The sequence below is a fragment of the Chelonia mydas genome, chromosome 9, assembly GCF_015237465.2.
Source record: "Chelonia mydas isolate rCheMyd1 chromosome 9, rCheMyd1.pri.v2, whole genome shotgun sequence".
Lineage (NCBI taxonomy): Eukaryota > Metazoa > Chordata > Testudines > Cheloniidae > Chelonia > Chelonia mydas.
This window is the reverse complement of record NC_057855.1, coordinates 4473445-4485812: the sequence shown is the minus strand read 5'-3', so window position 1 is coordinate 4485812 and position 12368 is coordinate 4473445. Positions and strand designations below refer to the sequence as shown.

Genomic DNA, 12368 nt, shown 5'->3' with positions numbered 1-12368 from the left:
CAATAGAAATGTAAAAGAGTTTGGTATTGCCAATCCCAGCTGTTCAAAAATTCACGTCAGACCGTGCAAAATCATGAGATTAAAAAAAAAATCTAATGATTTAAAGCCAAGAAATACCCTGAATTTGAGATTCATTTTTTATTTTCCTTCTGACTTTTGACTATTTTGGTCAGTGGCTCTCAATCTTTCCAGATGACTGTACCCCTTTCAGGAGTCTGATTTGTCTTGCGTACCCCCAAGTTTCACCTCACTTAAAACTACTTGCTTACAAAATAAGACATAAAAATACAAAAGTGTCACAGCCCACTGTTACTGAAAAATGGCTTACATCCTCATTTTTGCCATATAATTATAAAATAAATCGATTGGAATATAAATATTCTATTTACATTTCAGTGTGTAGTATATAGAGCAGTAGAAACAAGTCATTGTCCATATGAAATTTTAGTTTGTCCTGACTTTGCTAGTGCTTTTTATGGGGCCTGTTTTAAAACTAGGCAAATATCTAGATGAGTTGATGTACCCCCTTGTTGACCCTTGCGTACACCCAGGGGTACACGTACCCCTGGTTGAGAACCGCGGCTTTAGGGGTCACTTTGGGCACATTGTCAAGCTTTAGAAAGAAAGAGAGAGTCTCAAGTAATCCTGTGATTCCAGGATCTGGAGTTTAAGGAAAGCACCAACTATTATTAGACTTGAAACAAGAACTGGTAACATTGACTGGATTTTATGGAAATTACTCTAAAATCTATAGGTCCATATCCTCAGCCGGTGTAAATTAGTATGACCTGAATGGACCTGCAACAGTTTACACAAGCAGAGGATCTGGCTCATAGAATGAACACGGAATAATTCCTTTCTGGGTTTATTTTCACCGTCCTGTAGAATTGCCAAGCAGGGCTATAACTCCGTAGGATGGTGCAGAAAGCCCCCGGGCAGGAGGAGACGTAAACAGGCAGCCCCTCACCCTGGCCCTAGGGGGGCTTTGGGGATAGGGTAAATTTCACCAGTACACTCCACCTGACAGAAATTCCAACCTGACCCTCAAAGCCACCCGGGCTGCCTCTTTCACTGATCTCTCTTTGTTTTAACCCTTTGATTGCTTTGGGTCTTATTTCCCCTGTCCCTGCTCCTGGTACAATATCCCTGATCTTTCTCCTCCCTCCTGTCTGTTGCCTCGTGTGGCTGACCGTAGCGCAGCCCTGATCCTTCGGCCTTTGACAAAGCCCGCTTTGTGCCGTTTAAGTGGAATATTGATTTTTACATTACTCGCCCTGTGAGGCTTTAAAAATTACGTTTTTCTTTAACGTGGTTTATCTCTAGCTTGTCGGCAAAGGTGAGCTTTGGGCAGCTTTCTTGGTCCGGGCAAGAGAAGCTGTGCTCTGCAGCTAGATCTTTTCTCTGGCAAACCACACTTTACAGCTGTACTTGTAAATTCAAGGGGCGGGGGGGGAGGGGGGCCGGAATTAATCTGCTTTAACCTTCGTTTTTTTTACAATTCCACAGAGATGCCCATGACTCATTTAGAGAATTCAAAGAGTCCACAAAGACTAGAATTACATTTCTGAAAGCTTATCGAATGGCATTGCTTTGTGTTTTAATGACCGGGTCTCTCAGTGAATTTTTATGGGTTATAAGTAGGAGAGATTCATTGACTTCTTAGGATGCCAGGAATTTTTGACATGTGCGAGCTAGAAATGGTTCCAAACCTAAACACCCCCCCCACCTCAATGTTCAGATCTGGAGTTTTGCTTTGGCCCAAGACAAATGTACATGAAAGCTGCAACACTTGGCTCTGGACCCAGTGTTTTTCAGAGTTTTTGGGTCTTTGGATGGGGCCTGTCTCTTGTTAGAACATTATGGGAGCCAAGCTGCTCAGGTAGCTAGAATCTCTACTCTTTTAAGTCCCAAAGCTTCTTCCCCTGGGCTAGAAAGTCATTGTTTCAAATTGTGAAGTTTAAAATGTCAAAACCAGTTAGGCTATAAATCCCAATAGCCATCAGTATGTATTTATACAGCTACCACATGAATTCATAATTTAGATGTTATTGTCAGTAAATACATAAAAATTTTAGTAGAAACAACATACATTGATGTAACAGAAATGGAGGCTGAGGAGAATTTCTGTCTTAAATTAGATGGCGAGTTTTGAATTCCATGTGCAAAAGTATTTTGTGTAATTGTGTATGGGTCCCAATGAACGGTTGACCTAGAGAGATTCATTGTTAGATACCATTGCTATTATGCATTTGATTCACTTCTCAGAGGTGCTGCAGTCTGATGCCAGTGCACCCTATATTTAGCATAGATTATAAATTCCATTTGCTTTGGTTTAGGTTACAGCAATCTGAAAAGAAGAGATCTTTTTTCCTGTTCATTTTTCGGCGGAGCATGATAATTATTACCTAGAGGAGGTGTTATCTGTGAGGTTCATTACAGTTTGCATAGAAACCTGCAATACATTTCAGGGGGAGAGAGGCGGGGAATGTGTAGGGAACAATGAGCCGGGTTCTGATCGGTTACACCTTTGTAAAACCAACGTAAATTGAAGTCAATGGATTTACTTTACATTGACACCGGTGTAGCTGAGCTCATAATCTGGCCTGATATGTCTTTTTAAATGTAACCCAGGTACTGTAGGTATTTATAGAATGTTCTAGCTCTTAGCTAAATTCCACCCTGATACTTTTAGCTCAATCAGTAGTCATGAAGCAAAAGTCTTGAGATCTGATTTTGATTTAAGACACAGTATCAGTGAAGAAAATTATAAATCATTACCGAATAGGGCTCATTAGGTCATCATTGCTGAAGTTTAATTGACTTCTTTTTAAAAAGCTGCTGAGCTGGGAGAAGTGCAGTGTATAAAGAAACCGGGTATTAAACTAAGGCATGATATTAAGTGGTCTGGAAAAAAGTTGATTTTCAGAATAAGTAGTCACCTCATTCAGCAATATGTACCCGTCTGACAAATTCATGTCTCCGTTCTGGAGACAAATGGGAAGGAGCTGTTAGGTTTTTTATATTAGAATTACAATTGCCAGTGGGTGGATTTTGTTTCCCTGGGCAGATTTAGGAAAACTAGATTAATTGATAATGCAATCTCCAAGTGAGGCAAGAATCCATTATTACTTTACATAGACATTTTAGGTTGATATGATGTCTGGAAAACAAAAGTACCAGACCAGATGCTACATTTCTATCAAAGTAATGTGTCTTTAAGTAAATACCTTATTAGCAACAAATTGAATAATATAGCCCATTTCTATGAAATTGTTAGGAAATGACCATAATTCCCATATAATTTAATAAAGAAACAGTGTTCTCTGAGTATCTAGATAGCTTTTTACTTGAGTATCACTGTTTGCTAGATGGTATTCTGTGTTGTAACAAAATTATGCTTCTCTTTCATTTTCCCAGATTTGTTTTAACACTATTCTGAATTTTAAATTAATATAAGAATGGCCATCCTGGGTCAGACAAAAGGTCCATCCAGCCCAGTATCCTGTCTACTGACAGTGGCTAATGCCAGGTGCCCCAGAGGGAGTGAACCTAACAGGTAATAATCAGGTGATCTCTCTCCTGCCATCCATCTCCACCCTCTGACAACAGAGGCTAGAGACACCATTCCTTGCCCAGCCTGGCTAATAGCCATTAATGGACTTAACCTCCATGAATTTATCCAGTTCTCTTTTAAACCCTGTTATAGTCCTAGCCTTCACAACCTCCTCAGGCAAGGAGTTCCACAGGTTGACTCTGCACTGTGTGAAGAAGAACTTCCTTCTATTTGTTTTAAACCTGCTGCCCATTAATTTCATTTGGTGGCCTCTAGTTCTTATATTATGGGAACAAGTAAATAACTTTTCCTTATTCACTTTCTCCAGACCACTCATGATTTTATAGACCTCTATCACATCCCCCCTTAGTCTCTTCTTTTCCAAGCTGAAAAGTCCTAGCCTCTTTAATCTCTCCTCATATGGGACCCGTTCCAAACCCCTAATCATTTTAGTGGCCCTTTTCTGAACCTTTTCTAATGCCAGTATATCTTTTTTGAGATGAGGGGACCACATCTATACGCAGTATTCAAGATGTGGGCGTACCATGGATTTATATAAGGGCAATAAGATATTCTCCATCTTATTCTCTATCCCTTTTTTAATAATTCCTAACATCCCGTTTGCTTTTTTGACTGCCGCTGTACACTGCGTGGACGTCTTCAGAGAACTATTCACGATGACTCCAAGATCTTTCTCCTGATTAGCTGTAGCTAAATTAGCCCCCATCATATTGTATTTATAGTTGGGGTTATTTTTTCCAGTGTGCGTTACTTTACATTTATCTACATTAAATTTCATTTGCCGTTTTGTTGCCCAGTCACTTAGTTTGGTGAGATCTTTTTGAAGTTCTTCACAGTCTGCTTTGGTCTTAACTATCTTGAGCAGTTTAGTATCATCTGCAAACTTTGCCACCTCCCTGTTTACCCCTTTCTCCAGATCGTTTATGAATAAGTTGAATAGAATTGGTCCTCGGACTGACCCTTGAACATGTTGTGGTGGGTCAGCTTGCCCCATCGGGTCCAGAATGTAATATATGTATGCAGGGCGGTATGTATATATAGTGTTTGTGTCTGTCTGTTTGTTAAAACATATGCATATAACTGAATATGTGGTGAAATTACATATATGGGGATGAAACTAATATACATATATAATATGGTTTCATCCCAATGTGTAAAATTTCTACACCACATGTTCAATTATGTGTATAAGTTATATGTTGTTTACACACACACTCTCTCTCTCTCTCTCTCTCTCTCTCTCTCTCTCTCTCAAATCAGATATACTTATGAATTTCTTACTTGGAAGCTGAGATCATTGTGGACATTAAAATACTTTAACTCTCTATGATAGCATAGACAGAGCTGTTAAGTAAAAGAACACCGTTTACACGGGCAGTGGGCTAGAATCAAATGGAGCCATTGGACAAACTACGATACTCAAATCTGGTTTGCTGGCTGGAAATCATCGGTCAGCCGAAAAGGTGGGTGTTCACGCTGGGTAAAAAAGAAAAAAAAAACATTCGTGCTAGTAATTTAAATAATTTTGTAGCTCACTATCAGTATTGGCAGATGAGCGGTTCACTACCATGATTGAACTTCAAGAAAGCAGATGTTACAAGAGCACAGGCTAGTCCACTGCTGCTTTTACTCTTCTGCACTCCTGTGTGCATAGAGTGCAAGAAGGTATGGAAAAGAGGAACAAAAACAGATGGTTGCACAGGAAGTGACGAGACAACATCATCATTCAGATTTTTTGTGGAAAGATTTCTTTTTTTTTTAAAGTTGGGGCAATTGGCTCTTTGAGTTTGAAAATATGAATAAATTTAAAATTAAGTGCAAGTGATATTACAAATAAATGGAATCCTGAACAAGAAATATGAAATTAAGTAATAAAAACTCAAAGCAACTGCTGTATGAGTATATATGTATTTCATTATCTTCATGTGAGTAAATACGCATCATTTTAATGCCATATAAAGTTTAAAGGGGATGAAACCAAAAATGTTTTATAGAAATTGCTCTTTTAAAAAGACACCTACAGAATTTAGTGGAAAATTATTTCATTTTTGTAATTTTTGGGGGGTGGGGTGGGGTGAGAAGAGATGGGAGGATGACTCTTCAGTAGAATTTAATATAGAATTCTATGCCTGCTATAGATTTCTGTGGGATGGCTTAAAACCCCTAAAGAAATGCTATAATTTTCTATTAAGTTCTACAGTACTGTTCCAAAAGGGATGTGTGGGTTTGGGTGTCTGTTTTATATATATATATATATATATATATATATACACACATACTCTCACTTTCTGTAGCTCATATGTTCATTACAGATAGTCATAGGGATAGCTGCATTCTCTGTACATTCCTTTTCGCCCTCATCATAACTATGAACTACAGTATCTTGAATCCTATTTCCATTCAACTATAAATATCATATTGTAGCAATAAAAGTTCATAAGTCTGAGGATGGCTTAATAATGATACTTAAGTGTATAAGCTTTGCTATGCTTAGTAATAGCATCAGTCATAAAATACTTCGCTTACCAATACTTTGCTTATATGGGGGTGGGGAGTTTCACCTGTGGCTGGCAAAGCAATTACTTGCCTATGCCAAGCAAGGTACAACGTTAGCAGCATGACGTTCAGCAACGATGAGCCTCCTTGCATTGCTAAACTGACATCCTTCTGCAAAACCCATGTTCCTGAGCTTGTTTCTCCATTCCTCTGCATGTACTGACTTGTTCACGTGGCATCACTTCATCCCGTTTGTGGTAATCTGTTCCTGGGTTGTATTCAGCAGTTTTGCCTTCAGAGCTGACGGGGGACGGACGGACGGACTCTGGCATGCCAGCTCTTGATATTTACTGTTGAGCCTATAAGCCACAAATTCAGCAAATGTAGAAAGCCATTGCCACACAGTTCTGGAGTCCAAAATGGCTCTGTTTTCTCTTTGCAGTCATAAGGGATGGAAGTTATTGGAATATCACGAGATGGGTTGATGGAAGGTTTAGTTGTTTATGTTTATGGTCAACAACCTTTGTTGCATTTTGGCCAAGATCTATCAAAGTATTTGTTTTTATGTGGCAATGTCATGCATTTATGTGGCAATGTCATGCAATTTATGGTAGATGGCTCAGTTCAGCTGAACCAGACTGGTGGATTTGCAAGACAAGTCCATTTTAATCATAACAAGATTTCTCAATGAATTAAACTAAAGCGATGTCCTTTTGTTGTCCAGCAAAGTTAAAAGTATTTAGGTCAACTATTCATGTGTTGATTTGATGTAAAAGGTGATGACACCGTGGTCCCTTATGCTGTTCAGTGGCTAAAATATTGCTTTGGTTTCGATAATGAAATTGGGAACCTTTCTGGGCAAAGTTTGAGATCCAATGAGTCAGATATGGACAATCATTTTAACACCAGTAATTCCATGGTCATTAGGTCAGCTTACTTATCCAAATTAATATGTCCTTCTTTTGGAAGCCACGCCATCTCTCAAGTAATCTTCCTCATTCATATTAGGTGATAGTTTTATCACCCAAAAAGCTCAAAGCAGGAATAGTCTTGTGGCAATGTTTTCTTGGAACCCGCAATTCCATCACCGGGGAAAACAAATCTAAAGTAAATCTGGACCCAAAGAAGATAAGCTCAGTTCATCCCTGGTATAATGCTAGTGACCATGCCAGAGGTACACTGGGAACAAATTGGGTGTGTTGATGAAATTACAGCAATAGCCTGATAGGCTTCTGCGCTTCTTAGATGTCCCTTAGCTCTCCAGAATGAATGCAGTGCTGTAAATGGAAGACTGTGATTTACCCACATCATTTGGTCCATGTGCTGAGCACAGAATTAAGATTTTTGTCTGGTTTTGCTCTGCACTTGTAAATAGCTGGAAGTTGTCCTCCAAGATAAAGGGTTGGAGGCCTGGTTGTTGTCATCCTCCTTCCTCCATCACTTCCTTCCTTATGTTTCAATCTAGTGTCATGTCCGAGTCCACAAGAAATTTTTAGCGGAAACAGTAATGACCATGCTGATGACTCCCCTCCTCCCCATCTGACCCACCTGAATTCTGCAGCAGGTGCAGAGGGGGGCAATGGGGGAGAAGAAATAAAATTGAGAACTATCTAGTGTTCCTCTGGTTGCTTCATGGCATATGCAAAGCCTGGGCCCCTTCTTTTCAATCCAGCCTGAGACAAAGACTATTAGACTTCTCCGTGATTCTTTCAGTGAAATGTCTGGGAGTACTCCTCAAATACCTGGCTGCTGCCTGGGTAGCTAGCTATTAAAGCTGTATCCACACAAATACAGCTGTACCATAGGAGTGTAGCTGCTGATTTGTGCACAGTGCATGCCATAAAGACATTTGCGTTTCTTGGAAATGAAATACAAATTTGCAGTGGGATCTTGATAGAGAATAAATCAATCTACTGGATTAACATGTTTTTATTGGACTGTAAATTCTTTGGGCTGGATTTTTAAAAGTATTTAGGCACCTAAGAATGAAGATAGGACTCTTCAAAGTGAGACATCTAATTAGTCTAAATTTAAGCATGCATAAATAACTTGTATGACAGTCAGTATTCGCGTCGACCTTTATGCTTTGGAAATGCATCTTGGTAGCCCTAAGAAGTGCAAATCAGCAACTTTGAAAATCCGGCTCTCCAGGCCATCCTGAACCCTTTGTACAGCCAGCATTGTATCCTCTTGATTGTCTGCTGCACATGGAAAGGCTTAATATATATGCAGAAATGTATACACTTTCACTTTATTTAAAAAGACAGGACTGTAGTTGCTGATTTAAATGATTCCCTTAACCTAAACCAAGGTATTGTCTACTTAAGTATTTTTCTCCTTGTGCACTGAACGCAGCTTCACTTGATTTTGTGACCATTAGTTCATCTTTCTGCTGCTGGACGAACTCATTCATAGACGAGGCAGTACATTTAGGTTACTTCCATCTGTGTTTAACAAGGCTCTTGGGTTTTTCCCCTGTCTTAAAAAAACCTCTGATTTTGTTTTCTTTCTGACAGTAGAGGTGGTTCTGAATGTAATTCCTTCCTGCGTTTGTTTATCTCTCTTCAACCCTGTTTGCTAGCATGTGGGGTTTCTGGTTTACTCTCTTTGCAATATTAATTTGCAAGAAGGAGGTGATGGTAACGGACATGATCGTAATTTGCATTTCCGAAGTGCACTAGGTGCTTTCCCCTAGTACGCAAACAGCAGAATAACCTGCATTAGTGTGGAAACAACCTTAGCGAATGCCACAGGTATGTTTTGGTGTGATTGGTCACTCACAAATGTGCTGCTTTTGAAGCAGGCCACGCAAGAGTTGCTGGAAAGAGGGATACATACATAAGCTTCCAAGAGCCCTCTTTTTTTCTCCACTCATTCCTTCATGTGTACTTCTGGGCCGCTGCTTACGGTATGTGCGGAACTGTCCCCTCTCCCTTCATTATAGTAATCCCTCTGTCTAGCTGACACGCCCACATATACATAGACAAATCCATCTAAACTAGCTCACCTGCCTGCCGTTGGCTGTCTAGATCACGCATGTCCCCTTGGTATCTGAGCACCTTCCTCTCCTCCTTCAAATCCCGTCTTCTGCGGTGCCTTTAAATATGAACCACCCGAGAGAGAATCCTGCACCATCCCCAGCTCCGACTGGCTTACCACCTTTGTGTTACCTTAACCTGGAGAACCCCCATTTCAGAATGAGGGCTAAGACACTGGTGAATAGTCGTGTGTGTAACCAGAGGTGCTGAAGACCAGATAATGGCCGGCCCTGTGCGGGTCAAGAGACCTTTTCTCCTTCTGCCCCTGGTCAGGGGACAGACAGACACAGGACTTATCTTTGTCCTCCCAGGTAGCCCTTATGCTCTCAGCAGTGCTAGACTTCCCAAAAAGCCATAGCCCTGCCCCCTTTCTCTGACTACACCCTATTAACTGGTTTTGCCCCTTCTTCCCCCAGCACTGCCAGAGGAATTCAGGGTGAGTCATGCTGAATGCCTCTGGTGACTCCTCCTGGTGCAGATTTCCTTCATCTGAATTCTGGCTGTGGTTTGAGTGACACAGTACACCCCTCAGTTACTTGTGTAAGGTCACAGAGTGACTTGGGAAGAGCAGGGAATACAGCGCTGGTCCCCTGGCTCCTGGTCCCCTGCTCTAACCATGGTTAGACCACATTGCAAGAGGGAGAGCTGCTCCTTGTGCTCTTTTCTTTGTTAATTTGGTCTCCATTCTGGGCCCTTTTTGGACTATATCTCCCCAGTCAACAGGCACAGGGTGCTGTCTGGGATGGAGAGTGCTTTCCCTATGAAACACCAAGTCTCCCTTGTTTCTGGCCTCCGGGGGCGGTGGTGGAAGAAGAAGGTCTGTAATCAACACACTAAATCAAGTTATAAAAAAGGGGAAAAAATCCCATATTGTGGGTTGGAAGGGTTAAAACTGTTGAATTTTCGTGCAGATTTAAACTCCACTTGTATTTTTGCCGTAGTTCCTCATTATCTTCTCTCAGAGCCTGTTTTTCAAACCCAGAAGTTGTGCGTGGGTTTGGTGAACAGGGCCTCTCCCCCTTCCCCGCTCCTCCAATAGCCCATTGTCATTAAAACATTATCCAGCTTCTCCCCACTCTGCCCCGCAAAAAGCACTTTCTCGGGGGTACTGTACTTACGCTCTGCTGCGTTTCGGCCCTTTCATCCCATTACAGTAGGTGGACACATATTCATTTACAAGAACAAAATACGTGGAGAAACTGGCAAGTTTCTAGCATGCTTAGGCTTAAATGCCACATTCACTGGGCGCAATAGATCAGGCAACAAGCAAAGTTTCTCATTAGGTGAGCAAAAAAGCTCCTTTCCTCACCTGCAAGGCCCTGAGTCGCTTCCTCCCCATAGCTTCTCTATGCTCACTCCCGCATCTTTCCACCCTGCTCACTTTACCGTCCTTCCCAGGAATCCCATGGTTGTTTGGAAGGTCAGGGGTTAAATACAGTCGCTGTATTTTTCTCCAGCTGAAGCTTACTGCCTTGTTTTCTTTCGCCTCTCTCACTTGTTTGGAATCAGGTGTGTGCTACGTTTTCCTTTCTCTCTCTACATTTGTTTATGGTGACTCCTTCACAATTGGGGTTTGCTCCAAAGTTGCCTCCGCAACTGTAAGTTGTTTAAAAACACTACAGCACACTTGGAAATGTTTGCACCTAAATCCCCTATGCTAGTTAATCTTTATAAATTCTCTTCCTAATGGCAGACGGAATTTGAGATTTTCTTATTCTTTTTTATTGGTTTTCTTTGTGTGTTGTGTACAGGAAGTTGAATGGTTTTTTACATATGCAACTTACGAAGGGTCTATAAATTCTATAGTGCCCCTCTTTCCACTGCTGTCTGGGGTTTGGTAGCAACTCATACAGGACTGGTAATCTGTGGGATCAGATATTTGCCTAAAGTCGAATGCAGCCTTACTGTAGACCAGCCTGGGGTCCGTTCACTTCAACAAGGGCTGCATCTGCCTCCACTGAGGCTGAAATTGACTCTTAGATTATAGAATTGATTCTGGGTGAAATTCATTCTCCTGCAGAAAGCTCAACAAAATCTTGGAAAACCATTAAATAAATAAATATACCTATCTCATAGAGCTGGAAGGGACCTTGAAAGGTCATCGAGTCCAGTTCCCTGCCTTCACAGCAGGACCAAGTACCATTCCTTATTTTTGCCTCAGATCCCTAAATGACCCCCTCAAGGATTGAACTCAAAACCCTGGGTTTAGCAGGCCAGTGCTCAAACCACTGAGCTATCCCTCCCCTCAAAGACCAATTTAAGACCAATTTAAAAGTGACAAGCAAAAGAAATTTTAAAAATTGCATTTCTTCAATTTTCTGCTTCTTCCTCTATATAATGAAAGCAGGGAAAATATATAAACTTTTTAAAAGAAAACGAGGTGAATTTTAAGAACTTTCCCACCCTTTTTTGATTTGTTGGATCATCAGCAAAGGTGTCCTTTCATTAGGCAGTGTGGTTAAATAGGTCTTAACCAAAACAACAAATATTTTACACACCTGAGACCTAAAATCTCCTCAGTCTATTGCTCAGTTCTTGTGATGTTGTCGTTTCACTAATTCTGCATTTGTCCACTGAGTCCCAGGGACAGGCCTGATCTCACAACACATCCATGGCAGAGCTGTGAACAGAATCATTGTCTCTTGAATCCCACTCCTGTTCCTTATAAATTGATCACATTGGATTCAGAGGACTTAAGCCTTCAGGACTGCTGGCCCCACTCTGCGCTTACACTAGATTTATACCTTTTGACCTCACGGCAATCACTCCAGATTCACACCAGCATAACAGAGAGCAGAACCAGGCTTTATATGTGTATATTGGCATAGCTCTGTATTTTCCTTTGGCATTTGATCTGGAGTAATGTGTATTGCTTTGAGGACACTTCCATGGGAGTTGCTTTTAATCCATCCCTTTGCACTGCCTTCTGCGTATTAAAAGGAGCTTCCTTATCAGTGGGCAGGATCGAACACAGTTCGGAGTCCTCTCCATTTCAGAACTCCCTTATTTTACAGGAATCTTTACAACTATGCACATTGGTTCCCCTCGTATTATTCTCCAGCAAGTACATTTGTTTAAGGCAGATTTTTGTAGAGTCAAAATCCCAGAGAAAAATGAAATATCCTGCTTGGCCGTTCTGTTCTGTTGCACGGGTTTTGCCCCTGCTCTGCTGTTACCACTTTATAATGTGTAGTCCCAGGTACATTCCTTCTTTACTAAGCAGGTTCTGTGGCTGTGCAGATGTTGCTATAAAATCCTAT

General features: G+C 41.0%; 1 protein-coding gene across 19 annotated transcripts in view; it reads left to right on the top strand.

The window, feature by feature from the left end:
* LOC102934171 (LIM domain containing preferred translocation partner in lipoma) overlaps positions 1-12368 on the top strand; it is a 517248-nt gene that overhangs the window by 348080 nt on the left and 156800 nt on the right. The window lies entirely within an intron of this gene.